General features: G+C 49.4%; 1 protein-coding gene across 8 annotated transcripts in view; it reads right to left on the reverse strand.

Moving 5' to 3' along the window:
* LOC149364176 (uncharacterized) overlaps positions 1-27,894 on the reverse strand; it is a 196,263-nt gene that overhangs the window by 58,720 nt on the left and 109,649 nt on the right. Inside the window, exons 1-2 of one of the 8 annotated variants that reach the window (XM_089574171.1) lie at positions 11,040-11,096; positions 6,509-6,745 (exon numbers count right to left, since the gene is read on the reverse strand). The exons of 5 other annotated variants lie outside the window; for them this stretch is intronic. The gene's annotated coding sequence lies outside the window, so the exon portion shown is untranslated. Of the gene's footprint in view, positions 1-3,586; positions 5,299-6,508; positions 6,746-11,039; positions 11,471-27,894 lie in introns of those variants that run through there. 2 more of the 8 variants (XM_089574167.1, XM_089574172.1) reach the window with 2 other exon arrangements.

Here is a 27,894-nt window from a genome sequence, read left to right on the forward strand (position 1 = left end):
AAACCAGAAATGAAGTGCTGGGTTTTTTCCTTCCTCTTCGGCCCCGAATAATATCGGTCGTGTTGCGTCATTTCGTGACGACGTCATCCCTCCAGCGAATGTCTCGACCAATCAGAGAAAACGAACGAAAACAAAACCACCTATCGCGCCTATCACACGGGCTTTTGTTACTATATTGATCGATGGATGGCTCCACCTTACCGTAGTCACAGTAATGATTGCGAGAGATTGTGTCTGGCTTGCACTGCTCAGGCTGCTGTTTACAACAGCTTTGCAGGCCGACTGTGCGCATGGAAAGCGAGCGACGCTTCGCAAGTCTCGTTGTGCTGGTTTCCTACTGCGGCGTTACTCCCCCTCAGAACAGTTCTCCACGTGAGAGCGATGAGCCAATCGCGGCCAGCGGAAAAGTCACCTGACCAGGCACAGTTGCCGAAATGCTCGAGGGGTGTCGCTACTGCCTTTCGCTTTTAGTGTGGTTGCACTACTAGGCGCATTTTCAGATTTCGTGCAGACGTACATGGAAGCAATACGGCAAAGAACATGGGAGCGCGTGGCATCCGCGCTTCGCAAAGCGCTGCCGCTGACAGCTGACGACTATGGGCGGTACCAGGGCCACGCGCAGAAAGAGCAACCGGCCATGCTTACTGGGCATGCACCTTCACCTTTGCCGCCGATTCTCGCCGCATCTGCGAACTGCGGCGGCCACATGCTGCCGTGTTCCCTTTCATACTGCTTCCAGCTGTACGTACGCCCCTGAAGGCTACTTTGTGACAGGCGGCCAAGCTGACCACGGGGTTGTGGGCAACCTTCCACGTGTGTACACCTGGCATGCCTTCACCTGGCCTTACTGATGCTTTTACTCAAAGGATTTTAGGGTGAAGGCCGTCATGGTAAATGCGTTCCAAGTAAAGGCCTTAAGACCAAATGCCCCTAACTAGTGCTACCGCAGGATATTCAGCGCTTCGCATGCTAAACCGTCCGCTATGTTTTCGCGTAATTTTATGCCTTATCAAAATTATGTTTTCACTAAAAATGTATTATTCGCAATCTTGGTTCACTAATCTCGCAAATTTCGCAAATTGCTTCCAGAATGAGCCCAACTTCGGCGAACAAACTTTCCAGCGACTGTTACGTGCTTCATGGCCGTCGCGAAAATGGTCATCCCCACTTGGAGTAAACAACGTAAGAAGGTGTTGCTGTGCCACTTTTTGCTATGGACATGTGAAAGACAAGTGCCCTTTCGTTTCGTGTCGTTGCAGGTTTCGTGTCCACGTTGCAGAACTCCAGCAAACTCGGAAAATATGCGAAGTGTCAACATGTGAACGTTCCAAGCTAGGAAAGCTACGTTTGCAGGCCGAGTCAGAGAGTACTTTACCTACACTAGAAATACAGCGCCACCACACACACCGCCTTCCTCTTGAATGGTACCGTGCAGCGCGCTGCAGAGAACACTGGATGCTGACACAGATCAAAAAAAAAAAACGGATGTAAACAGCCTCCAGGTTTTCGATACATGAGAGCAGGTCAAAAGCCGACCCCTTGAAAACAAGAAGAAAAATTTGTTACGTCCCCCTGACGTTGTGTTTATAGCGAGGTTTCACAATACCGTTTGATATGTTAATTCCACGGCGCCCCTACACTGACTGCCCGAAAGGATGCATAACATAACGCGAGCTTCATCATCGCTTCGGACAAGTATTTTCTATCTGCAAGGGAAAATTACACGTGCTTACACATTGTAGCCTAAATGGTAGGGAACGCAGCAACAAGCTATTTTACATTTTTGCAAACGGCCTATTTAAGGCAGAGAACTTGAGCTAAGAAAATCAACAAAAACTCAAAAGAAATTCAATAGGAATATATGAACGATCAAAAAGACCTCGACACAAAATTCTGTGAAGGTCGAGAGCATGTAACCAGCTTAAGAAAGTAGAAAATTCAGCATCTAGATCACTTCAATTTTTTTTTTACGTGACAATAGATTTCGCAGACAAACAATCATGACATCTGACACACATGTTCGTTCTGCACATATGCCAACGCAGTTGCTTGTTAGTGTTCCTTTTTTTTTTCACCTGCATTTCTCGATTGTGAGTAACGTGCACTTAAGAGTTATTTCGCTCCAATTTCCAAGCAGCTGCGTAGCAACCGTTAGATAAGTTTTTCTGCGACCAGCCGCTCTTCGACCGCGAATCCAGCGTCCTGCATCGGTTTCGTTACATCAGGTGGTCCCACGTTCAAAGATACAGCAGTTCCAAAGGCATGTAAGAAAACACATTGAAGATTGGTTTGGTTTACCGGAGTTTAACGTACCAAAGCAACTCAGGCTATGAGGGACGCCGGAGTGGAGGGCTCCGGAAATTTCGACCACCTGGGGTTCTTTACCGTCCACTGACATCGCACAATACACGGGCCTCTACAATTTCGTCTCCATCGTAATTAGACAGCGACGGCCGGGATCGAGCCCGCGTCTTTGAGCCACTGAGCTACCGCGGCGGCACAAAACACATAGAAGAGGCGTTCTTTTGGCAGTGTTGGCAGTGTACATTAACCGCCTGTTCATAATGACCTTGACAGTGTACATTACCCGCCTGTTTATGATGACCTTGACTGCTACGTTTTGAAACACTTCAAGAGAGACTGTAACTTTAGTGTGAAGCCAAGGTGTTAAGAAAACGGGGCATCAGAAAACGCAGCCATTCTTTTGGCTTCAAGTACCAGGCAGACCTATGGCTCAAGGCTACACAGCAGTTTCTGCCGCTAGAGATTGCTTGCTCTCCCCGTCATCGCATCAAGAACCAGCACCCCCCATTAGAGCAAAGGCGCCGCATGCGGGAAGTTTTCATTACAGTCTATAAACCCATTCCACGGTGCTGTACAAAAAAGAAACTGCTAGCCTGTTGCCTTGACGCAAAAATGGTGAATTCGTTAAATAAACTGCGGTACACTTAACGACAACATATTACGGTGTGGCTTATTAGACATCGCTCATGATCTCAGCATGCAAAAGCCAACGATGCAGAATCAAACCACGCGTGGGCCTCGTGGTTACACGCCCCACTGGGCATTCAGTAAGTCTCCTCTCAGATTGTAAACACCCTGGTTTGGCCGCGTTTAAAGTTCATTAATAAGTAAGGGCAACAAAAGACAGAGACAAGGGAGACTCACAGGGCAAGGTCCCTTGCCCCGAGTGTATTAACTTTGATTGCCTAGAGTTGCGTCAACTTATTAAATAGAAATATGCACCAACTAGCCCAGGAACAAGTTTTAGAGTTTACTGTTTGTCTGGATGCCCATATCTCCCCCCACTATATCGTCCAAGATAGTTCAAAGCTCGGCCAAGGTACTGCGCCGATGACAGCGAGCCAAACGAATATTACGTGGGCAAAGCTAATGAACACGGTAAACAAGAGGCAAGCTTTCTTGCTTTCGCCGCCAGATCACTGAACATTCGCTTCAATCCACACAAACAGAACTTGGTGGCATGGTTATGCCCTCCCAATTTCTGAGTGTTATAGATGCAGTACACCTCTGCGCAACAGCCGAAATTCATAGAGCCAGAACAAAAGCGAAAGCTGGTACGCACCTCAAAGAATGGAATGATATTCACGCCAACCACCACGTGGCCCAAGGAACATCTGGACGGTGGACACTCGCTACCAAGTTACGAGCGCTCGCACAGCGTTGGTCGTCGTGGGTACGGCACCTCACAAAGAACAGACGAAGACGACGCGAATAACTGCCCCCTTCTTGTAGCGGGCAAACAATCACGCTGTCGCAGTTTCTGCCACGGCAAAAAGGCGCGCGACGCAGCCACTACAGGTATCGGCAGCAGCGCAGTCGAGCCCAGCGCGGCAGATGCAGTGGGACGCACCAGTTGTTAGCACACTGCGAGCCCAGTTGCGTGCCTTTTTTTTTTTCTTTTCGCCGCCAGACGCATTGCCCTGGCGCACATCATCGCATGATAGCAGCCATGTTGCAGCTGCGTCGTCTATCAGGTCATAGGAAACGGCGGCATTCTGCAGCTGCGTCAGGTCCCGCACAGTGTGCCTGTCTGAGTGTGTGCCCGCACAGTTGTTGGGATAATGTGCAGCGACGGGCGCAGGTTCATGCTCGCTCAAGCTAAGCTGCTGTGGTGTGGTATACGCCCGATGAAACACCATACGTGTATTCGTCGCAAACACGCGCCTTGACCCCTTTTTAGTTAAACAGTATCTAACCGAACGTCTGCGGTGCGTATCATGGTAGCTCGCGAGTATACACCGCTGTGCCAAACAGCAGAGCGTCACCACCGCGCTCGTGGCGCGGTGCACTAAGTATTGTGATAAGGAGTGCGGGGGAGTCATCATATCATTATACTGTTCTTGCCCTCTAGCATTCGTCGGCCAAAAAAATCAGCGCCTGTGTTTGCGTCCGTCCTCCTTTGGTCCGTGTTTGTAACTGCGCAGCCGTCCTCAGTACGTTCAGCCAACAAGCCAGCCACTACGTACTGAGCAAAATTTGAACTCGTGAGTAACGAGGCTGCGTGAAGACTTATCACAATTACACGCCAGGCAATCGCAAAGGTTGCTGATCGATCCTTGAAAGACCGAACTGCAGGCTACATGAAGCCGCTGCTAATAATAGGTGACATGGTGCTAATGATACGTCACATCTGCAGTCGTATACTCGATGAGAAGCTGCCTGCTTAAAGTACATGGTGCACCTTCTCATGATGGATACTCGCACACGCAACAAGCCACAGGAGACGATCAGAGACAAGAAGAACGCTGTATTCACGAGTGCGCTTAGATTTTCGTAGGCCACACGATGCAACGGAGTTGATGTGCGCGCGTTCGTGTCTTTCGAATTACTGTGCCATTCGAACCGGCGCACGGAGTACGCGCTTGCTTGCGTGCGTGCCTCGTCTGCTCGACGGTTGAGTACCAAAATAAAACGCAGGTGCAAGCCAGCTTTTGTCCTTGTCAAAATTGCTCGCGCGCCAAGCTGTCCAATATGAACGAAATAGTACACGTTAGCTCTGCTGAACGACTGAGTTGCTCAATAAGCACAGCTGCCAGCCTGACGTTGTTACTCTTCATGCACTCATGCTGTGCTCGAGTCGTTTCTCACCGCTGCCCTCCTCGCGATAGGGACCTTAACGCTGGATCTATATCAATTCATGTTGCTTGGAGGCAACGGTTTCGAGGATTTATAGGTTGTTATTTCAATTTCCAGCTGTAGCAAATGAATGTTATTCGGCAGCAGGATCGGTAAAGTTATATCGCCTCGGTGCTAAATTAAGTCTGCCGAAGCTACAGCCAGCCAAATCTTTAGCTGGCGTGCGTGACGGCCGCGTTTTCCGTGCTCCTGTAGCTTATGACGGAGAAAACTAGCGAAAATAACAAATTTAACCAAAGGCTTACCAAGTCCGTGCTTAATACTGAGATTTCCGCAAGTTTTCTTCATCCCAAAGCGCAGGACCACAGAAAAAGCGGCCGTCGCCCACGCCAGCTAATGATTTGGCTCGCTGTACTGCTGTTTCTTCCACATTACTAGATGACCGCTGGTATCGCTGACGTGCTGTGCAAGACCTCACCGGTTCCCATTAAAAAGACGATGAGGACAGATAGCAGTTGTTGTGTAACGATAGGGTACCACGTTGTAATCACAGAGACCACTCTCACCAAAGACGGAGCTTTTATAAGCTACACTCTAAACACAAATACGTCTCTATGGAAGATATAAGGAAGTAAGCTGCTCTCTATGGCACATTTTTATCAAAGGGGGCGAAATAGGACTGCTTGCTCCCTTTTTACTCCTTTGTATATAGAGTGCAAAAAAGATCAAGAAACAAAATACAGGTGTCGCCATCAGCGGCCGATTTCGCAAGTTAAATGAGTAGACATGGATTTTTTTTTTGAGCGGATCTCGGAAGCTACGCAGCACCTCCATTCACTTGAAAACAGTGGGAACCGTTCTCATTTCGGTAAGTACGTGACCACTTTGAATTGACCTACGGGAAGCTTTTAAAATCCAGTTTCCTCGGCGATAACTGCGTCTTTTGCCACCAGACAAACGTCATCAGAGCCAGGAAGAGCCAGAGATTAAATTTTTTCCAGAACAATAAACTGGATGGACTTGTCGTGAACGAATACGCCTATATGAGAATAAAAAAGGAGCAAGCGGTTTTCTAGCGCACTTCTTTTTATAATAGAGATTGCGCTAGAACAGCTTACTCCCTGTTTAATTCTTTCTGTTCAGAGTGTAGCCTTTCTGTCCGAAAGCTGGAATGTGCGGCGTACAGCGAACTCTGGCGAAGTTTATAAAATTTCATGCAAAAATAGGCCCATTTATTTCGGACTCTATATAAGAGAAGAAATTAAAGCGATGGTAGTACTGCAACCTACAGCCAGCCTCCAAAGACTGCACCCACTACCGAACCAGTCTAGAGAACATGATCTCAGGTCGCATATTCTCTAAAGTGACGAGTGGAATGCTATAGCACGCTATGAAACAGAGCACTCACCAAAAGGTCACGCCGAATCGCAACTAACGCCTGTTTTGCAACATTTCTAATCACTCAGTCAAATCTCGCATAGGTCGGGTATGCATTTTATGGACAATGAGAAAGGAGAAAAGCCCATTCTCACCGGCAGACCGCTCTGCACACGCCACCACTCCATATTGCTTTATACGCCAGTTCCGTTTGCAGAGCCCTCCCGATGCGTAGTTTCAAAACTTTATTTCCGCGATGCACACTCGCCTCCAGCAGGGTCAGACGATAAATCTTTCACGTCAGCTGACAGCGGCTGTCACTCTAAAGAAAATGCCATTTCTGTACCGCCATCTGCTTGGCCAAAGCAATTACGCGCATTCTCGACCCGCGTAGCACTGACTTATCACCCTCCAATAAACAGTATTTCCTTCTGCGTTCTTGCAATTCTATTTCGTAATGTGAATAAACCTATGCTTTCCTTCGTACCAAAATTAGAGGCTGATTGCAATGCTAATACACTGAACCTACATCGGCGCATGCAAAGATTTCTTTCCACGCCGCGTATGGACGAGTTTGAGATAAGCCCTCGCTCTTTGATGAAGACAGCAAGTAAAGGTGACATGTTATTTTCAGCGTACAGGCTTATCACATCTGGGTTGCGACAGGCGAAAGCTGTTCTCTGAACTTCGAATTGAAAGGCTGCAAAGCCAGCGTGACAAGCAAAAACATAACTGCACCTGGAATGAAGTGGTGTACAGTCGCGAGCAAAAAATATTAGCACAGATCAGTGGCGATCAGAATGCGTATATCTCACCACGCGGTGCTGCGGTACGCAGACCTGCCTAACGGGCCGTTTCCATTTTTGCAGCCAGGGGGGGGGGGGGGGGGGGGGGGGGGGGGGCAGAAAGTAAGCTTTATCAAGCGTTCACCGCCCGAGCGTTGAAGTGCCGACCCTACGTGACTGTGCTTGCGGCATTTATTTTTGATCGGTTATCATGAGCATCTAAAGATGGCTTCTTTTCATTACTGTTTTTTTTATGTCCGCGATGGTTTGTCAAAAGGAACTCGCGGGAACAATATGATAGCGCTGCTTTTAGCCAGTAATTTTGCCGTCCGTGGCAGTCCGCTGAACCCCCCTAATACTGTAGAATGGGAACGGCCTGGCACTCTCGTTATCAGCCTCTTCGCCACCCGCAGCGCCATGCGTTGTCATTCCGGCGCTCTGGTGTTCTGTCATGTGTGCTAATCTTTTTTACCCGCGACTGTACTTACTGAGCCTCAGTATAATAATCCGACAGGATACGTCGGACCTGCCGCTACGAAAACAATCATGCATGGTTCCGATCTTGAGAATACACTGCTCCTGACATTCTGCGCTGCCTGCTACGCATGCGCGGAACCCTTGCTACTTTCCCATCTTTCACCGATGATTCTCATGGGCAGCACCAATTAATAATGTCTGCTGGTCCCCCAGAACGTGACAACCCCTGGGAATAGTCCATAATGGCGAATGACAAGCAACAAAGAGAACGAACTTCCTTGAACTGAGAACCCTTATTGTCCATCCCTAAAAGCACAAATAATTCCGTTGCTAAAACCATAAAACCCCTTTGTTTCGTGCAGCCTCATGTAACTACTAAGGGCTATAAAGCTGCAGGCATCCGAGGGTTCACGCATTTGCTAAGCCTAGCCAAGATGTAATCGGAAGTCTTGACGCTAAACTCAAAGACATCGTGCAACGCTCGCATGCAAGTGCAAACGAATAAAAGCGATCGAGTGCTCATGATTGATAACTGCTTAGCAAGTGTTTAAGACGTCATCATCGATGATGTACTCCTGAAGGAATAGTGGACGATGCTTCACAGCTTGCGCCGACTTCGAGTACTACCCTTCAAAATCGGCCACGCTAAAAGCTTCATGGATGGTTCATGCCAAGAGTCAAGACGAGGCGAAGAGCCTAACGCCGTGATTTCAACGTCACCCGGCCTCACAGCTACCCGGCTTTAACATGAAGCCACAGCGGCTATAACATGAAGCTATAACTTAGCCATGTTTTTAGGTAAGTCTGTGTCCCCTGAATCACTCAAGGTAAAAGTAAGCTTATGACATACGCAAGACCGTCGGCGCCATCTGCTTAGGCATAGCACATGCACACTGAGTCTTTCGTTTGTTTAGGTTCTCCTCTGCAGCAGACAATCCAAAATAAAGCGTGTCACTAAGATAGCAGGTTCAGTCGCTGTCAAGGTAACCGTGTTTCGATGGAGGCGAAATGAAAAATCGCTTTTAAGGAAATTAAAAACGCATTAACTGTCTCATATACCTCGGTAGACACCTCAACCGCGCCGTGTGGGAAGCTAGGAAGTTGTACGTGAAAGAAGTGAGAGAGAAAGGTACCACAGTGGAGGGCTCCAGAATTGTTTCCACCACCTGGGAATCTTTAACGTGCACAGACAACGCACAGCACTCGGGCGTATTTTGCATACAACTTCCATCGAAACACGGCCGCCGCGGCCGGGTTCGAACCAAGGTTCCCGATGAAACGCAGGACGCTAGTGTACTCTGCGATGTCAGTGCGCGTTGAAGAACCTCAGGTGGTCGAAATTTACCCGGAACTCTCCACCACTGCGCCTCTTTCCTTCTTCTTTCTTTCACTCCCTCCTTCCTACCCTCACGGCGAGGTCCATCGAGAAGTGAGACAGTTGCTGCGCCTTTCCTTTCCTCAAGTCCATTTTTCTTTCTTAGATAGCTATAATCAGAGTGCATAACCACAGACGAATGTCAAAATAAGAAACTGGGTTCTTTTCTTGATAACAACCGACCATCAGACCAAAGTCAAAACCATACACAAACGGCGCCATTACCAGCCCGGTATCACATAAAAGACTCCCAGTACCCCCCCCCCCCCCCCCCCCCCCCCTCCCCGTCTCATGTTCACACCGCCCCGCCCGTTTGACTCCCATTTCTCCAAGAGTAAGGACATCAACGGCGCCGCTGCGCAAGGGACAAAAAGCAAACGAAACCTCTACATTCCAAGTGATGCAGAAACTGCATCCGAAGAGGGTATGCTGAGTAAATTACAAACAAAATGAGCTGAGCACTCCGTTCCGCTCTTCACGCTAAAAAAAATCCAAATACGCGCGCTTTTTTCTCCTTGCTGCCATGCTGCTAGTAAAGTCCCAGGCTTACACGAAGCTCGCCGCTCTCTATGCGCTGGCTGTGTCACAAGCACTGCGATGGAAGCGCACAGCTCCAGATCGCTACGAACACCGTTTTCACCTGGTTATATCGCTTCCCTCCTCCACCTCTTTCTGTGCGCCTTTTCCCCGCAAACTCAACGCTCAGAGCTTGCAGATCAGCGGCACACATGACAAAACCAGAGAGAGAATGGGAAAGAATGAGAGAGAGAGAGAGAGATGCGTTTAATTATCGCCACTTCCGGTGCGAGCGATCCAAGCTGGAAGCCATCTGGACGCGCAGAGCTGTATTCCCAAACCATCGCTCCAGAAAATAACGTTGTACCTGTACACTGCTGGCCGCGTGCAAGTGCTGCACACTCAACATCTGCGCTCGACAGAGTTAACGCGAGCTCCGCTGTCGGGATGACTTTTTCTTTTTTTTTACGCTCTTCTTTCTTTTCACGGGTTTGTTTTTCTTCCCCGCACAGCGGATACGATTCGCCTCTCGCGAACAACCGCGCCGTTTCGCAACTAAAAGTACGCTGGAAATGGTCGTGATACAATCGCGTTTGGCTCTGGAAACAGAGCGGACAAGACAACAGAAACGAGCGAAGAGAATTAAAAAAAAAAAGTGAAATTGTCTCCAGGTGCTCGGTCGCGTGCTGGGATGCGCAGGCACCTACTGGTTCAGTGCCTGCAGTAGCGAGTAGGAGTGCGAAGCGCACAGACCTGGTTCCGATCTTGCGATTCAACGTCGGTTTGTAATGAGTTCAACCATCGCGCATTCTTCTTGCTAAAGAATCACTGGTGCAAAACGCTGGCAGAATGTTCACCGCGGAATGAGTGACGATAGGCCAGAAGCTTAAAGTCAGAAAAGTTGAATATATCAAGAAAGTGCAATGTTTTAATGCCCAAACTCTGAAGGAACGTTAAGGGTACGAATCTTTGTGTCTAGGCAGTATTGCGGGTTATGAGGACTACCATATAGTGTACGCCTCATGTTTAATTTTAACCGGCGTGTGCTCTGAGAAATCCGCCATAATAGGTGCATACGGACGTTTGTGCACCTCGTGAGGATGCGAATGCGGCCGCTGAGGCTCAGGGTCCAACAGGTGGGAGAACTTGCGCTCAGAAGCCGAAAGCTACAGATCCCGTGCCAGCACGGTAGGTGCAGAAAATTCACTGCCAATGTGGTAATGAAGGTAAGCAGGTCATTTTGAATCCCTCTCTATGACCCTGTCGGGCAGCGTCAATGACCATGTACCACTACATTGAAATAGAATTTAAAAACAAAAAAAAACGACGGCGACGTGTTCTATATGCGGAGCGCAGGCACAGAAAAAAGAACGAATTAATTCTGACACCGCGGAGTGCGGGTGGCTTACCTTGCCGAGCATATCCGCGTTTTGGAGTGACGCGTTTTTCGCCCTGCAGAGGGCTACCACGTGGTCTGAAAAGTTGAGTAGTATGCAGAGGAGCGTCACGCGCGTGACGGTAGACTGGAAGCAAATCAGCAGATGGCGTTGCGGAGAGTCATCGCGACAATACCACGACGGGCAGCTGCTACGGGGCTTTACTTCTATGGACATCGTGGCGCCATCTAGACGGCGAAGCGAAAGCGAGGAAGCGAAGGAGGATTGATGCAACTGGTAAAGCTAGTTACGAAAGAGAAAGTTTAGCGCTCCGTGATGAAGCGCTGACTTCGTAAAAAAACATTTACTGCCGACATTTCTCGTACGGTCGAGCCCAGATATTTCGAATTATTCCCTATATCAAATACACCAAATATCCCCTTGAAAATTCTGAGTAAAAGTATACGGAAGTCTCGCTGCATTACATGGGCGTCCGGAGGGGGGGGGGGGGGGCAAGGGGGGGCGGCTGCACCCCCCTGGAAAATCACTCACTCGAACCGTGAGTGATGGCCGCACGCCAGGGGCGGTGGTGAGCTCAGCCAAAAGGGTAAAATCAGCCCCGCTTCCACGCTTTGGGTCACATCTGCGAAATGCCGCGTCCGGGCGGGCGTCGTTCCGCCGTTTTCAAACCACGCCATCGTTAGCTCTACTAAAAGGCGACCTGTTGCAGACATACAGCGGCACCGGCGAGCATGTGTTTGAGCCTTCTTACGATCGGTGTCTGTTTCTTTGATCTCTAGAGAGATAGCGGCACGGAGGCAGACAGTGCACAGAGCATCTTGTTTTCGCCTTCGTCGCTCGCTATAATCAGGATACGTTCGTACGCCGGCCACCGATGAATTCTTCAGGAGGGAAGGACAAATCAGCCGTATCCACCCCCGCTTTGTCGGGCTGCTCAGGGTCAAGCGGGCGGTGGGTTGGCGCCGCAGCCGCCGCTCGCTGTCTCCTCCGATCCACGGGAGAGCGCAGTTCGGTAGAAGCGCCGCTTTCAGAATCTTCGGCAAAGGGGATTAGCTGCTTTTGTTCACGGCGACGCAGTCTCCAGAGGCGCCCCCACACCAGCGTTTCTTGCGTCTTCTCCGAAAACCAGCGCCTTTGGTCAACGCAGACCGATGGCGCCTGCCTGGCTCGCCTGTAACCTCTGGCTGGGTCTCAAATCACAACAGCGCCCATGTACTGTGCGTGTCAGTGCACGGTAAAGAGACCCAGACCCAGGTGGTCGACATTATCCGGAACTCTGTACTACTCCGTCCCTCATAGCCTGATGCGTTTTGGGGCTCTGAACCCCATAAAAACACAATAACAAATTTTCCGACCGGAGTGGCGAGTGTTCCTTCCCCTCGGAAGTCGCGCGGCGTTCCTTTCACCCCCCAAAGTGCGCATTCGGGGATATTGCGGCAAGTAAGCCCTTGCACGTGTGCGCGCCTCTGTGTTTGTGCTTCGGTGTTTTTAGTGGCCGGTTGTCAACGAAGGTCAGAACAACCAAGACAGCGGACGAGAAAACGACGAGCGGCGAGCAGTGTGTGTGCGGTTGCTCAACTGTGCGGATGCGCGAGCAAGATGGAGCGAGGTGTATGAAGCGGCGAGCGTGCATTTATCTTGTAAAGAAGTTTTTGTTGTATATATAGTTGTCTTTTGTTTTCAACGTACGCGTTCAACCGTTTTTCCATTCAATGTGTATGATGAGTATGCACCGAGAGCGTGTAGTGAAGCACAGAAATGAATTTATCACCCGTGTAATTACACAATTCGCCCAGAAAAATCCGAGGCGCCTACAGTTGCTGTTCAAGGAAGACTGACTGAGTGACTGTAGTTGCGTGTTTGTGAACATATTGTGCTGTGTGCTGGTCATCAATCCGGGTGAGTCGAGAACCCGTATGCAGCAAGACTGAGCACTCTTCTCCACGAAGTGATAGTATCTTTTTGTATTTTTTATTAATTTTAATTGTTTTTTCGTTGATAAACTTTCATCGGTAGTTCGATAATTTAGAGGTTGCACTTCGCTTTAAGCCCCTGTTTAATTTAGTTCTTGAAATTCTGTTTCAACCGAGAAAGGCCAGTATTCCTAGCAAGGGGGCTGTTAGAGATGGGGCCACAATCCCACCGCTGGAACCAGTGTTAGAGATGGGGCTTCTATCCCACCGCTGGAACCAGAGTTGAAGACGGAGGGGTCCTGGAGATGACTAACTCGTTTAGCCCCGCAGGTACCGGCTCCGAATGACGATGTCGGACTGCGTTATCGAGGAAACTGTACAGAAGGGTTTATTCTACATATTTACAGATGAGAATGGAATCGAATGCTCCGGTCACACAACAACATCCCGTTAAATACGGTTCGCGTTCCCCAGATCCCTGACTGGGGAATTTAGTTCGAATAACGTTGTCCAATCAGATGGGCCATTGATGACGCTGGCGGCACCACCCACGGCACGGGGCGGTGCTGAAGCTCTCTCGCTCTCTCACAGCTCGGGGGATGAGAAGGGGAACACCAACATACACTGAAGTGTCGCCTTGTCCACTGGGGCTAGTCTTCTGTGCGTTGCCGCCGCGGGAAAGGAGAATCCCGCAGTCTCCCCGCAGGTGAATGACCTCCTCGAACTCCCCCGCCGGATGGCCGAAGCACGAGACCTCTTCGAGTACACAGCGTCTTTCAATTAGCAGCCTCGCTCGGCGTGACCTTGTGTAGCATCACCTCGTCCGGTGACCCGAAGACCGACTCGGCCAACGTATACCGCTGCTTCCGCCGTGCTTCCTGTGCATTTCTGCTTCCACCGTTGCTGCTGCTGTCGCAAGCTCTCGCCGCATCTTTGCCTAACGACGACACTCGTCTGACAGTAATTTCTCCCAGTCCCGTGGGACACAGCGTCCTTCGATCGGTTCGGAGGTTCGGTGATTTGGAGAGCAACAACCCCGTCCGTCGTCGTCTATGCTTCTGCCGCCGGCGCCAGGCAAGCCAGGGGCGTGATGATACGATGGTGTTATTAGATAAGCTACGTAGTTGTGCGATTTGAGGCACCTTTTGATTACACGCCTCTGCAGACCGGGAAGCATCACCTCCTCGCCGCCAGCTAGCTAAGCACTTCTACCATCACCCGCTTGGAGCAGTTAGTCAGTTAAGTAGGTTTATCACTGACATGGAACCGTACACGGTCGTCATGAAAACTATCAAGTTCGGGCTACCGCAGCGATTGAGACACAGTTCCATCGCTGCCATCAACACGTAGACTATGTGATGCCCCGCCCTCTCGCTCAATGCAGCGCGACAACCCAAAGAAAAATAGTCAATCTTGTTACTAGAAGTAAACTTCCACTTGCATTCTTGTCTGCAGGCTGCCTCATTAAACCTGCGAGACTGTTTTTTAATGACGAAAGCAATTCCTTCTACAAGCACACCTCCAAATGCAGAATTACTGGTAAATTATCCTTATTACTGGCTAACGGACAGATGCCGAAAAAATGGCGAGATAGACTCTAAGTGATTTTTGACCATGCCGAACTGCCACATTATATCACCGGATAAAGTAGTAGTAGTAGTAGTATGTTTATTTGGCCATATTATATACAATATGCCCTCGAGCTGAGGCTAAAGGAGGTAGACCAAGCATGCCTCCTGACAAGGCCTACACCCCGATCACACATCATGGAAACGGGGGCCGAATGGACAAAAGATAAAAAACAATGAGCAAACATGATCACAATAGAAAATAGTTAATGATAGACAATAATAAATATCAATTAACAATAAACAAAACATTTCATAATATGTACATTCAAAAAAAAGCAGAAGACAAACACACACTAAAAAAAACTAAGTATACAGAATTAGCTGAAATTTAACCGGGGGGGGGGGGGAAGAATCATCAGTTTTTTCTTGAATACAGACACTAAGTTATTCGTCGAAAAAAATATTCGCCGAAAAAAAACTTGCATTCTGAAATAAACATCGCAAAAAGTCCGCCGGATTTTCGAGAAATAAAAATCGATAAGTCCAACCACTCAGATATCGAACAGCGCGCCACACCACTACGGTTTTCTTAAAGGGCCCGTGCCCACCCCAGCGCAGCAGACACTCTCTACCTCTCTTTGAGCGAGCCTCCTCTCCTTCCATTCCCTCCTCGAAATTCTTCTCTCCCGCTCCTCGTCGAGTAGGCTCGGCAAGGCAAAATCACCCCTTCCTTCTCCGGTGTAAGCCGGAGGCGTGGTGTCTGTGGAGTGCGCCACGGGGCGACGTCATGGCCCCGCCTTCAATAGAATTCTTTTCTTGGTTTTTGCATTTTCTCCGCACACTGAACGATCGAGAGGCGCGATCGGCTCGACCACCTAGACTTGTTAGCGAGCGCATCCTTTCATACATCTGTTTGTCATTCCCAGTTAACGAGCCACCTTTTCATTTTCTTTTAGGCCTCCCCACCGTTTCACGAGCGGAGGGGCGGAAGTCGGTTGTGTTCGAAACACACGGCGAAGCGCGGACCCGGCAACCGCCCGTTTGCTTTTCTCCATGCGTGTTTGTGTTCTGTGTGTTTGTGTCTTTTCTCCGCTCCAAAGCATATGTCATTCATTGGAGTCAAGGCGTACGCAAGATGCACGAAAGATAAGCGGTGTGTGTGCGGAGCGGTCAAGTGGGCGAGCGAGGGAAAGGCTCTGCTGCACTACTAATTAAAACCTTGTTTTGGGGGGCTCGCATAGAAGAAAAGAAACTGAGAAGGGAGCGCGCACGCAGAGCGTCTCGTGACGTGATCACGGCGGGGGGGGGGGGGGGGAACCAACTCCCTCAGTTTTACTATTTTTTTACTTTTTATGGCTAGGGTTCAAGGCTGTCGCCGCACGCTCCCTCCGCAGTTTTTTTTTTTTTGTTCCTTCATGCGGGTTTGTAGGCATGAGCCAGAACAGAAGGCGCTGCGGAAAGCCTTGTTACAGTGAACTAGAATATTGGGTAGTGTGCTCACTCCGCGCCGGCTCAATGGGGGAGCGGTGGCCCCGCGAATGTCGACAGGTTTCTGTTTCGCGGCGCCGACACGAGGTGGCGCCACAGTAGACTTCACGGTAGGATTTGCCGTCGCCGTCAGTGCGCCGTGTGTATTTGTGGGCTCGTTGTTGTTCTGTTGTGCGGTTTTGCACTGGTTTGAGCGCTTCTCGGGGGGTCATTTCACGTTTTTGTTCACGTATGGTGCCAGTGCTTGTTCAAGCTTGCCCAGATAAGCGGCCTTCAAATGCAGGGCCCTCCAGATTCAAACTTGGGTGCCTGCGCATGACCACGATGAGCACGTAGGTAGAAGTGACTGTAGACTTGTTTTCTACGTAATAGGGTATGTTGCACGGAAGTGTGTACTGGAGACAAATTGCCAAATGCGCATTACCTTGCTTACAATGCAGTCTCCCAATGAAAACTGTTTTCCTGCGAGGCTGACAAAATACCGCGACCATGGAGGACTGCTCTACCCACCGGCGCAGCTTTATGGATTTGTGTTGAAGCTTGAAAACCTCTCCACAGAAAACCTCACAGAACCAACTTCTTTTTGAAGTCTGCTTCTAACCACTTCCAACATATGAAGAATGCTTTCGGAATGCAGCGAAGAAAAACTCGAACGGGCGAAGCACCTTAAACTGAGCCGTTGCTGACGCTGCTCTGAAGTGCTAGAAAAAGTTGAACGAAAAAGAGGCGAAGTGGTTTAGTTTACGGGGTTTTATCATCTCTGAGCGACTCAGGCTATGCGGGACGCTATAGTGAAGGGCTCCGGAAATTTCCACCACATGGGTACAACTCACTGCAACCTGGGGTTCTTCAACGTGCACTGACATCATACAGTACGTGGGCCTCTATAATTTCGCCTCCATCGAAATTCGACAGCCGTGGCCGGGTTCGAACCCATGTCTTTCGGATCAGCAACCGAGCGCCATCTGAGCCACCGCTGCCAGAGGCGAAATGAGCGAGCATAAATGCATGCAGTGATGACAAATCTGCCTCATTCTTTATTTTTTTAAATAGCAGTGGATGCTGCATGGCTGTTCAAAAAAATGTGAAGTCAGTTACTGTTGTCTCGAAATTGTTTCGGTACGTGTGCCTCGATCTTATTTAGCGCAAAGCGCTAATGTTAAATAATGTATATGCCCCCCCCCCCTTCCTTGTACTTTCGCTCACTTATGTGTCTCCCTTCTACCTCCCTGCCCCTCTGTGTTATGTGTGCTGCAGCTTGGCTCCTTGCGAATAGAAATAACTGCTGCCGCCGTCACACTCTCCATTCCGCGTTTGTCCCTGGCATATAATCAAATTCCGCCACACCACATGCTACTACTATTAACTTTAAGTATTAAGACAAAAAGCTGTATGACCCCTCGGTACGCAGTGCGTTGTAACTGCAAGGAAACATTGCAGGCACGAGTGACAATACGTGATCATCCCTGCGTGCCAAGCGTATACTGATAAAAGTTGCTCATGTAACCCCTCATGCAATGTCCCTTGTGGAACTTTGAGAAATAAATAAACATGTGCACATGCCAGAAATTAAGTTCCATTCAAGATCTGCCGAGCCATTTCGATGACACACACGCGAATGTTGCGATAATAATTCAATTTGTCGGCGCGGCTACCACGGCTACTGCGACGCCAGCCGAATGCGCCACTCGCTTTCACCCGTGAAGACGCGTGCAGCGCCACCACGCGCCACCGCGCCCTGTCGACACCGGCGGGGTCACCCCGAGCGGGCCTGTGAGCACACTACCCAATATTCTAGTTCACTGTAGCCTTGTGCAGACGACGCGACGCCAAGGCTACGCCCAACCTTCTCCCGTCAGTCAGAACGATGCACCAATGGAGTGCCTTTAGCGAAAGTAGCCCCCCTTGACGTCAGCGGGGTGCAGAGTAGTGGGCCGGGCCCGTTTTTGAAGGAAGGAAAGAACGAACGGGCTTTGATTTGAATTTTCGCAGCTTTTCGGGGCGCGCATGGCTCTAGTATTTTGCAGAGGTTATCTTCGATGCCTCATCTATGCAGTGGGCTTGTTTTTTTAAAATGTCCGGACCCTGGGCAGTGGCCCTTTAACGGCGCTCACTTGCTATGGAGAGGGAAAGTGACCGAACAGCGCTGTGAAACCGCATGCCGAGGTCAGCGTGGGGTGTCCTTGACGGTGGCCTTCGGTCTCATGTACACATTTTCCACGCCACATCGCTGTTACTCGTTGAAGTTAACACAACTAACCGAAGCGCACAGGCGAACCTCGCCTGTCATGCCCTGCTGGCTTCGCTTCCGAAGGCATTTCGAAAGAAGACTGTACTTTAATTTTAGTGAGTCGTTAGTCGATTTATAGTGTACTGGTAACTGAATTCGGCCTTCTAAAATAGACAGTGTCTATTTCGAAGGCACCGCACGCTGCGGCTCGAATGCGAAGCAGGTTAAGCCTACCAACGGCAAGCGACCAGTGCGCCGCCAGCCCGCCGGCGGAGGGCGGACGTTGCTACAAAAACGGTTCTAGCTTATCTACACAGATAAGCTGATCTACTGCATTTATTACTGATTAATTACTGATATATCTAACGATTTCGCTACGCCCTTCGACTTCTATATATCCGATTTCGACTAAATGTATTTCTTTCGGCGCGTTTCATTTATGATTAGGCGTTTAATGCACTAGCGCTTACTCAAGTGGAGGCCGCATGCTTTCGCTTATGCTGATGCCGTTCGACTTCTGGCACATGTCCCTACTTTTCTTAGGTCCACGCCCTTGCTCTCAAGTTACTATTGTGTCCTCATATGACGAAGTGAATGTTCTTCAGGGGCGAATGCAAGAGAAAGGGTGCTGTGGTGCTACCTCACCATCGCTTCACTTCTCGAAAGAGAAAGTAGAAAATTTTGTAATAGCGTAAGCTAAACCCAAGAGCGACGTTACGCTTTATGCTACATTGGGCGGGCAGGGCAACTTTCTTTAACGCGATGGCGGTAAAGCTCCCGTTGAGCAGAAAATTTGGCATTTGCGTCCTGAGCGAAAAATCTCAGGAGAAGCAACTTAGGCGGGCAAACCTAGGTCACGTGTCCTTGTGGCGTCATCAGAACCGGCCCATGGGATTGTGAGCAAACTGACCACCGTGGCAGGTGGCAGGCAAATTAAAGATTAGTAGCGAGAGGTTGCTCACGAAGAGAAACCTGTGTCGCACATTCACCACCATTGGCAGCACCTGCTATCGCAGGGCAGTGGGGCGTCGCTCAACCGCTGCCCCACTGCGTAAGAATTGGTATGGGGGCTTCCAAGGATCTGTGCATATGAAGTCGAAAATGACCAATTCGTCATATATGGCCATACGCTTAGGACGGAGGTCAAAGGCCCTCTTCAATTTTCTAGTTCTTTTAGAGCGAAAGCGCTACTTCACTAGCAAAGGTGAAAACCCGAGGTATGTGTGAAGCCTCAACCTTTGATAGAGCGCCAGCGGCGGAACTAACACCTTATGATGCGCTAGCGTTAAGGGGTCCCCCTTCAGCGGCCTGGGGTCCCATTTGCGTATCACTTTTTAGACACGGAACTGTTCTTTCTTTCACCATCACATCACGCTTGACCTGCCATTAAAAGTGCAATGCGATCCTTCTCTGTCGCCTAGGTGCAGCCTGCATACCCATACATGAAGAATTGGTCGTTATCTACATTTACAAATCGTGGGCAGTCTTCATGTCACTACTGGCGCAGCGGTTAAGCGATGCGCAACAGCCCCTGCAGGTGGATGTTTCAAAAACAGCCACCGAAGGGGTTATTGAGAGACCCAAACGGATAGCGATATCCCCAGGTGCGTGACCTGCGATAGTAAGCTCGCAATGCAGGCCTTTTCTTCGCCGCCCTCATCCGCAAACCCAAAGCAATAAGAGCACGTGAATGGCGAAACTCAGTTCAATGCGCACGCCCTCCTTCACCTGCCTCATCCACAAACGCACAGAAATGGCTCCACATGAGCAGCGAAAGTCAATTCGACACGCAGGCCCTTCTTCACCTCCCTCATCCACAAACGCACAGAAATGGCTCCACATGAGCTGCGATAGTCAATTCGACACGCCGGCCCTTCTTCACCTCCCTCATCCGCAAACGCACAGAAATGGCTCCACATGAGCAGCGAAAGTCAATTCGACACGCAGGCCCTTCTTCACCTCCCTCATCCACAAACGCACAGAAATGGCTCCACATGAGCAGCGATAGTCAATTCGACACGCCGGCCCTTCTTCACCTCCCTACTCCGCAAGTGCAAAGCAATAGACACTTTTAGTTGGCCGTACGTAATGGGGCTTACGTACGCAACGCTGACTACGTTGCGTACGGTACAAATGGCGCGTCCATCACACTTTTAGTTAGCCGTACGTTAGCGTCCTTCCTAGTGGACGTACCAAGCGCATCCTAAAATTCTCCGCTGTGCTTCTCCGCGCCATCTGGCGCAAGAAATAAGAACTGATGCTTGAAAAGTTCTTGACATCAGTCAAGCCAAGCCTCTCGCCAATCCTCCTCCAGCCGTTCTCGCTGTTTTGTTTGCTTCAAGTTGTGATTCTCGTGTGCTCCGCGACTACCACAGCAGCTATCGAAATGCCGAGAAGCATTTAATTACTGGTAACGAAGCTGGCTGCATCACGAGTCTTTTTTTTTTGTTCCAAGAAAAACTATGCAAGCAGAAGAAAATGAAATAATTGACTAAAAGCCAGAGAAGTGCTCCGCCAGGTGTCGTTGCTGCTATGTAAACACGGTTAGGCCTACAGCTTGAAAATCGCCAAATTATTTGAAAAACAGGGGCTAGTTATCGCTTATACTTCTGCGTGTTGGCGAGAGTGTGCGAAATAAAAGCGAACCGCTACCATTTGAGCGAGCTATCCCGTCGGAGAATGCAGCGGCGACATGTATTTATTTCGAAGCGGGCGAGCTGGGCGCCGCCATCTTGTCAACGCAACCCGTAACGTGCCCGTAGCGCACGCACGCAACGACCCGATGCGTGCGTACGTACGCAAGCGGCCCAGCGGTACGGAACGTTCTGCGCATGCGCACTCGCGGCCCGCAACGTTCCTGCGTACGTAACGCTGTTCCGTACGGCCAACTAAAAGTGTCTATTAGCCCCACGTGAGTTGCGATAGTCGGTTTAACACGCAGGCCCTTCACTTCCATCATGCGCAAACGCAGAGCAATGACCCCACGTGAGCTGCGAAAGTCAGCCTGCCATGCAGGCCTTTTCTTCACCACCCTGATCCGCAAGCACAAAGGAATTAACGCACGTGAGTGGCGAAACGCTGTTCGACACGCAGGCTCTTCAATCATATCCCCCATCCGCAAACGCAAAGCAATGGCCCCGCGTCAGTTGCGATGGTCAATCCACAACGCAGGGCCTTTCCTCGCCACTCTCATCCGCACACAGCAATAGACCCACGTGAGTAGCGAAACTCATTTCTCAGCTCAGAACCGTTCTTCACCGTCCTCATGCGCAAACTCTAGGCAATGATCCCACGTGAGTTGGAAAGTCAGTTTGGAATGCACGTCCTTCCTAAAACCTCCTTCGTCCGGAAACGAAAGGCAACGGCTCACGTGCATAGGGAAAGTGAGCTCGCAATGCGGGTCCTATCTTCACCTTCCTCACCTCCAAGCTCAGAACAGCCCCACGTAAATACAGAAAGCCTGTTCACAGCGCGGGCCTTCCGCCCTAAACCTGGCGCTGTGAAAAGCGGCCTTTTTAAACTTATAATTACGGCACAGTCGATACAGCCGGATACGCCTGCCCGTGTAAAGCCGGAGTTTCAAACTGATTCCTATCTTTGCAGATAGGAGCTCGCAATAGTTTGCAGCAAGGCCTGTAGCGATCTCGCGCGCGTAGAATGATTCGGTGCTTCCGAATGAGCCCTTTTCGAAATAGAACACCTGAGTTGCAATTCAGCTTCTAACGCCAGCGTCAGAGTATGATAAATTATCTCTTCTTCAAGTGCATGCCCGATGAAGCATCAGTGCGACGAGATGTCAGCGCACGCCTGGAAGGCAAGAAAATGTTAAGCTCTCCTTTCTGGACCTGCGACTGCGAACAATCCCTCATAAGACATTACAACTTGCGTAATTCTTTACCGCATAACTGTAACTATCTGATCAGAAATGGGACGCCGGAAGGCGTTTTGATCAGCGACGACGTCGCACATTTGCTGCAAACAGCGCGATCCCGCAGGTTTATTAAGGAAAGGCTAAAATTACCATAGCGCTGACTCGTTTGCTGATTAACATAAGAGGCGTGACAGATGCGTCGCGCGCAAATTAACTGACGTGCGCTGTTTTCGTAGCGGGTCGTTACCGCGAGAGCGTGTCTTGGCGTGCCGCGGCCGACAGACATCGATTTATAAGTCAGGATGCGTCGTCACCTAATCCAAACACACCAAAACAACGCGCCCCCATCGTAGGTCAATTTAATGCTGACGACGTCACACCCACGTGCGACTCGACCGACAGGCGTCAAGGCGAAGTCAGAAGACCGCTTGCACGCGCCCGCTACACACGAAGTGGCGTCACGCCGCGCAGCATTCTTGCATCGACCGGAGCGCGGTGCTCCACAGGTTGAGTGGCCCCCGGAGCGCCGGGGCTAGCGACGGACGCCAGCGAGTGACATCTCTCAGGCAACCCCGCGCAGAGACGAGGTGGCGGTAGGTACCTGCCCCAAACTAACGCCGCGGACGCGACGGCAGCGAATGGAAAAATAAAGGCCCTTGGGTCGATATTTTTAAATGACCCCCTTCCAGGGTGCTGGGCTGGGCAAGGACGTCCGCCGATCAATGTGCCGCCCGGCTCTGCTTGCCACGTACGGCGACGGGCGAACGGAAAGCCGCTGCTGGCTGCCGATTGTCCTTGCCCGTGCGCGTTGTAATGTCTATAACGTGGCGCTCTTATGCGACCCGTTCTTTGTCGCGCCATGGCTTGCTAGGTAGGAGTCGTCAGATTGATCCTCTGGCGTGACACGCGGATCCTAACGATATCTGGGAAATCCACTCTAAGCTTTGCTTTTTCCACTTTCTTGACGCCTTTAATGGCATTCTTAACTTCTCAGACATAAAAAGGTGTTCGCGTGCTTTCCAAGGGAGCCTTACTCTGATGGAGCGGGTGCTCCCCTTGAGGCATTTTGTTCTCCTTCACACGTGTCCCACAAGACTCCTGGCTCGTCGGTCGATTACGAACAAAATCGTATAAGTGACTGGAGTCGCAAGCCGGCCTTTTCATGCCATCAGGTTGCTATAATTATCTCTCGCTTTTCCTTTCGTTTTCATGGTTTTCTTTTAGGCGTCAATGAAGATACCGTGGGGTGCGCGCACTTAGAGTTGCAGGTCACACACACTGTGCCAGCAGCCTTAAGCTGTCTGTGCGCTAAAAGTCCCCATAAGCTGCAGCAATGGTCTGATTTGGAATTAAGTTGCACAAACAAATCAATGCGGAAAGTCCACAGAGTTTCATTCAGGCGCGTCATAAGAGCGCATCTCTGGAAACTACGACTCCGCTAACGAAGCCTACGTGCGCCCAAACCAATGTTTGCCTTCACGTTTAGCGTGGCATGACAAAATGCTTGGCAAGGAAGGTAAGAGTTAACCGTTGGTTAACCGCTTTTGATAACCGTACAGCTGTTTGCCGCGCATTTCGCCACAGAAATAGTCCAGCACCAATCAGTTCGAGGGAGGGTTACGTCGACTAAAACCAAGTAAGAGTAGGATGTAAACTCAACGCCTTCTGAATAGCGAGAAGGTGCCATAGGCTGCAACTGCAGTGGTTAGCCTCGTGTAATTATCCATGGTACTGAGGCTTCGCCAAAGTTAAGCCATTCGGGTGCAAACTCATTAGAAAGAGGCACTCAAGGGCGTAGAGCATGAGTATAAAAATTTTGAGCACCCCTCGACTCCTCTACCACTGCACTGGAATTAAATCTGCACGATGCCGGTGTCAGAGCAAAAAGTGTGTTTATTTCTTTAACAGCCGCTACCATGCCTATATATCATCTATCTCATTCTGCCCTCCCTTCAGAAGTGTTTACGGTCCTTTCCATGTCCTCTTAAGTGCCACTTATACCTCACTTGCCAATATCCAATATTCCTCAAGATGAAAGTAGATAAAAGCTATATCTTACCGGTGCTGACCTATAGGCGGGGGCTTAAGAAAAGGGTTGAACTTAAATCGAGGACAACGAAGCGAGCTATGGAAAGGAAAATGATAGGCGTCACGTTAAGAGACAGGAAGATAGCAGAGTAGGTAAGGAAGCAGACGCGAGTTAATGACATCCTCGTCGAAATCAAGATGAAGAAATGGGCATGAACAGGGCATGTAGCGAAGCCAAGATAACCGATGGTAGTTAAGTGTAACGGCGCACATTCCAAGAGATGGCAAGCTTAGCAGGGAGCGGAGAAGGTCAGGTGGGCGGATGAGATAAGGAAGTCTGCGGAGATAAAACACTCGCAACTATCACATAGCAGGGACAATAGGAGGAACATGGGAGAAGGCTTTGACCTGCAGTGGACACAGTCAGGCTGACGATCACGATTCCCTCTAGATGTCGCAACGATTGACCAACACCAGGCCTAAGCTTCTTGTCTGCATAAAGACTCTCGGAACAGGAAAGTTGCAAAAGGCGCAAAAGTACGCACAATGCTCTAGTGCAGTGGCCAGAGAAGCTGATCTGTTCGCTCCGAAGCTGGTTCGAAACGCAGTCGCGGCAATATTTATTTTATTTTTGCAGGAGGCTTTAGACTGGCATCGCCTTTATCAAGATTGCTAGAGAAGTAGCACTTTCTCAACGAAAAAGCGAAAAAAGCCCTGAAGCCAGACCCGCAATCCTTTCTGACAATAAGCTCTGGCAAACGTGATCATTACATCTGCTGCAGGGTTTTGGCAAGCATTGTGTTATTTTTTTTCTTTTTCTGAGAAGGGAAACACTCAGCGCTCACGCATCTGATTCTGAGTCAAGCTCGAGTGCACGTTGGTGCCGTCATTAAGTCGTCAGCGTTCCGAGAAAGCAAATGCCGTCTAGCATGGATCTGAACCCTCGTTAATGTTTCAAAAATTTAGTGCCTCTTCTCGAGATAAAGCGGACACGTTCGAATACATTATGCGCTCGCACATGTGATTTGCAATAAGCGCAGACGAAAGCAAACCTAACTTGTCTGCGATCTATATATAGCCAGTGCGATCGATAGCGCCATCACTTTCTCCGACGCAAGAAAGGCAAAACTCTGAAAAGGAGGAAAGAAAAAGAAACAAAAAGAAAGAGAATAGCCACAGCGAAAAAGAGAAGCAAGGCCGTTTCCTGTGTTGCACGAATTCCTATTCCTCTTCCGGCAGGCGGGAGACAGGGGCGCCCATATTATTGGCCGACATAATGCAAGTCGCGTGTGCCGGTCGATAAGGCTCGCCTCGGAACATTATTGGGTCGAATGGAAATGGAATAAAAGTGGCTCCCACCTGGACTTGTACACGTGAGCTCCGAGTTTTGGCAAGGCAGAAAACAGCGTTATTAAGTTATTCGAAGCACACTGGACAATTTAAGCGGGAATTTCGGCCGGGGCTAGCTTTGAAAACAGAACAAACATGCTACGCACGTGCAATGTCTTGTTATTCACTGAGAAGATATAACATCATTTATGAGTAGAGGTCCGTGCAATATGGAAGCGAACGACCAATTCGCACAAAAAGGGTGTTGTTCACTCCTCTCACGAACCTGAAAATGACTTTTGGATATTATAAGACAAAGGGAAAGATACTAAAAAAAAAAAAGCAGGATAGAAGTTTCCTCCCCAAACTTAATTATGCAATAATAAAAATCAAGGGGGCAGTTTGGCGCTCCAAAGTGCTGCAAGGCGAAAGCATTTCCTGGCACACTGTTTGGCATTAACTGCGAGACTGTATGAGGTATGTAATGTGGTCACCCACGGACGCCTTACGCCCCCTGTCAGAGCGGCCGGAAGACAACTATTTTTTATTAGTTGTCTGCTCCAAAAGGGGGCGGGGCGTCAGACATCCGTGGGTGACCTCATTACTTCGAATTTGCGTGCTCTGACGTCATAACCATTTCGACCAACCGAAAAGCGTGACACCTCTGCTGACAACCTTCTGTCGACAACGATGAGGCACTAAAGGCTTCCACCTTAAAAATAATTGAATGCTCAAATTTTGTTCCCTCTCACATCGCACAGGCCTGCGCACATCGCAGCCCCAGTGGTGCTGAAACGGATATGCCAAGCACAAAATAAAGAGCGTCAGTATGTTGAAATTCGGGCTTGTTGGTTCATACTTCGGAGCAATAGCGCAAACAGGACAAGGGACCAAGAACGAGTAGCGCTGTGTGTGTCTACTAGTTCTTGGTCTCTTGTCCTGTTTGCGCTATTGCTCCGAAGCGTCAGTAAAGTTTTGAAATTAATTATAAGCCCTGCTAATTAAACCAACTTGCAGTCTGAAATGAAAGTGAACGATGAGTTAGCGCCTGAGTGAGGCCGAAATCTGCGTTATTGGGACTCACTAATTAGTCATGAAACTCCCCCCCCCCCTCCCTCTCAAAAAAGAAGGCGAACCAAATGTGGATGGTAGAAGTCCTAGCTAACCCTGGCGGGTAAATCGGGAAGAAAATACACATTTCAATGCATTAGACACAGCGAAGTAAGGGTGAAGGTTAAGACCTCGACACTGTTCTGTTATCTTCGGTGACAGCAGTTGGGAGTAGTGCACAATTGAGTATTGATACATCAATAGTGCCATTAATGCACTCAGTGTCTACGAAAGACTGGCGTCTGAAGAAATCATGGCACCGATTTCACGCAAAAACAACCAACCCATGGCACTGCAGCTTTGCATTGAGCATTACCATTTTAGGATATACCTTTGGAAAACAATCGGTCCGGCGATTAAGACATGATTTATGGAAATAAAACAAGAAACGCGCCAGGAATGAGTAAACCAAAAGCGTACATAATTACTCAGATACCCCTTAATATTCTGAACATGAGAAAATGGATACATCGAACGATGTCCTGAGGCGAAACGTGCAACAGAACTCTATTGCGACGAAGATAAATATATACGATCGTCAGCAGCTGCCTATGCTATGCCAGCGAATTGAAAATGCAAGCCGAAAAAACAAACGAACGAAGATTAAGTCCGACATCTGTTCCCGGTGAAGCTCTGTCGATCGTATTCTGGTTCCGACAACCATTTTGTAATCGATCCGAGGCAAGATAATTTACCGGAGCAGTACCCCATTCCAGCCCACCATTGCGTACTGCACAATCCATAAGAGCCGCGGGTCATAATTCATAATTTCTGCGGGCTCGTATTGCTGGTTAAGTAATGATATCTCTTAAAGACGTTGCAATAACATAGTCCAAGTACGAAATCACTGTAGGCTGAGGGAAATATAAGCTTCCAAAAAAAAAACGATGCACTCTGAAGCATACCCGCAAAAATAAAGGGAAAAAATTGTCGCGCCAATATAAACAGGGTGTTGTCACGTTATTGCTCCTGCGGCACCAACAAGTACCGCATGCACTTACGGTTCGAAGTTTACGCGGGAATCTGCAGCGTTCCAATGGTATGGCACCTAAGTCCACAAAGAGCGCAGTTTTCGGAGACGACGGCTGCAGGACCGCGAGAAGACGACGAATCTGACAGCTACCGTATGAGGAAGCCCATCTGTTCAAACATATTTGAAAAGAGCACACGGCTAGACAGAAAACTTTGTGCAGTACTCCCCTGACTTGCAGCGTATGGCAGTGTATTCGCAGGCGCGCCGCTCTTTAAGTACGGCAATATTCCTCATCCCGATGACTGATGGCGTGGCGGAATGCACGAACGCCGTCTCCTTGCACTAGGCATCGCG

Source organism: Amblyomma mixtum, chromosome 2 (assembly GCF_055824585.1).
Source record: "Amblyomma mixtum isolate Tamu chromosome 2, ASM5582458v1, whole genome shotgun sequence".
Lineage (NCBI taxonomy): Eukaryota > Metazoa > Arthropoda > Arachnida > Ixodida > Ixodidae > Amblyomma > Amblyomma mixtum.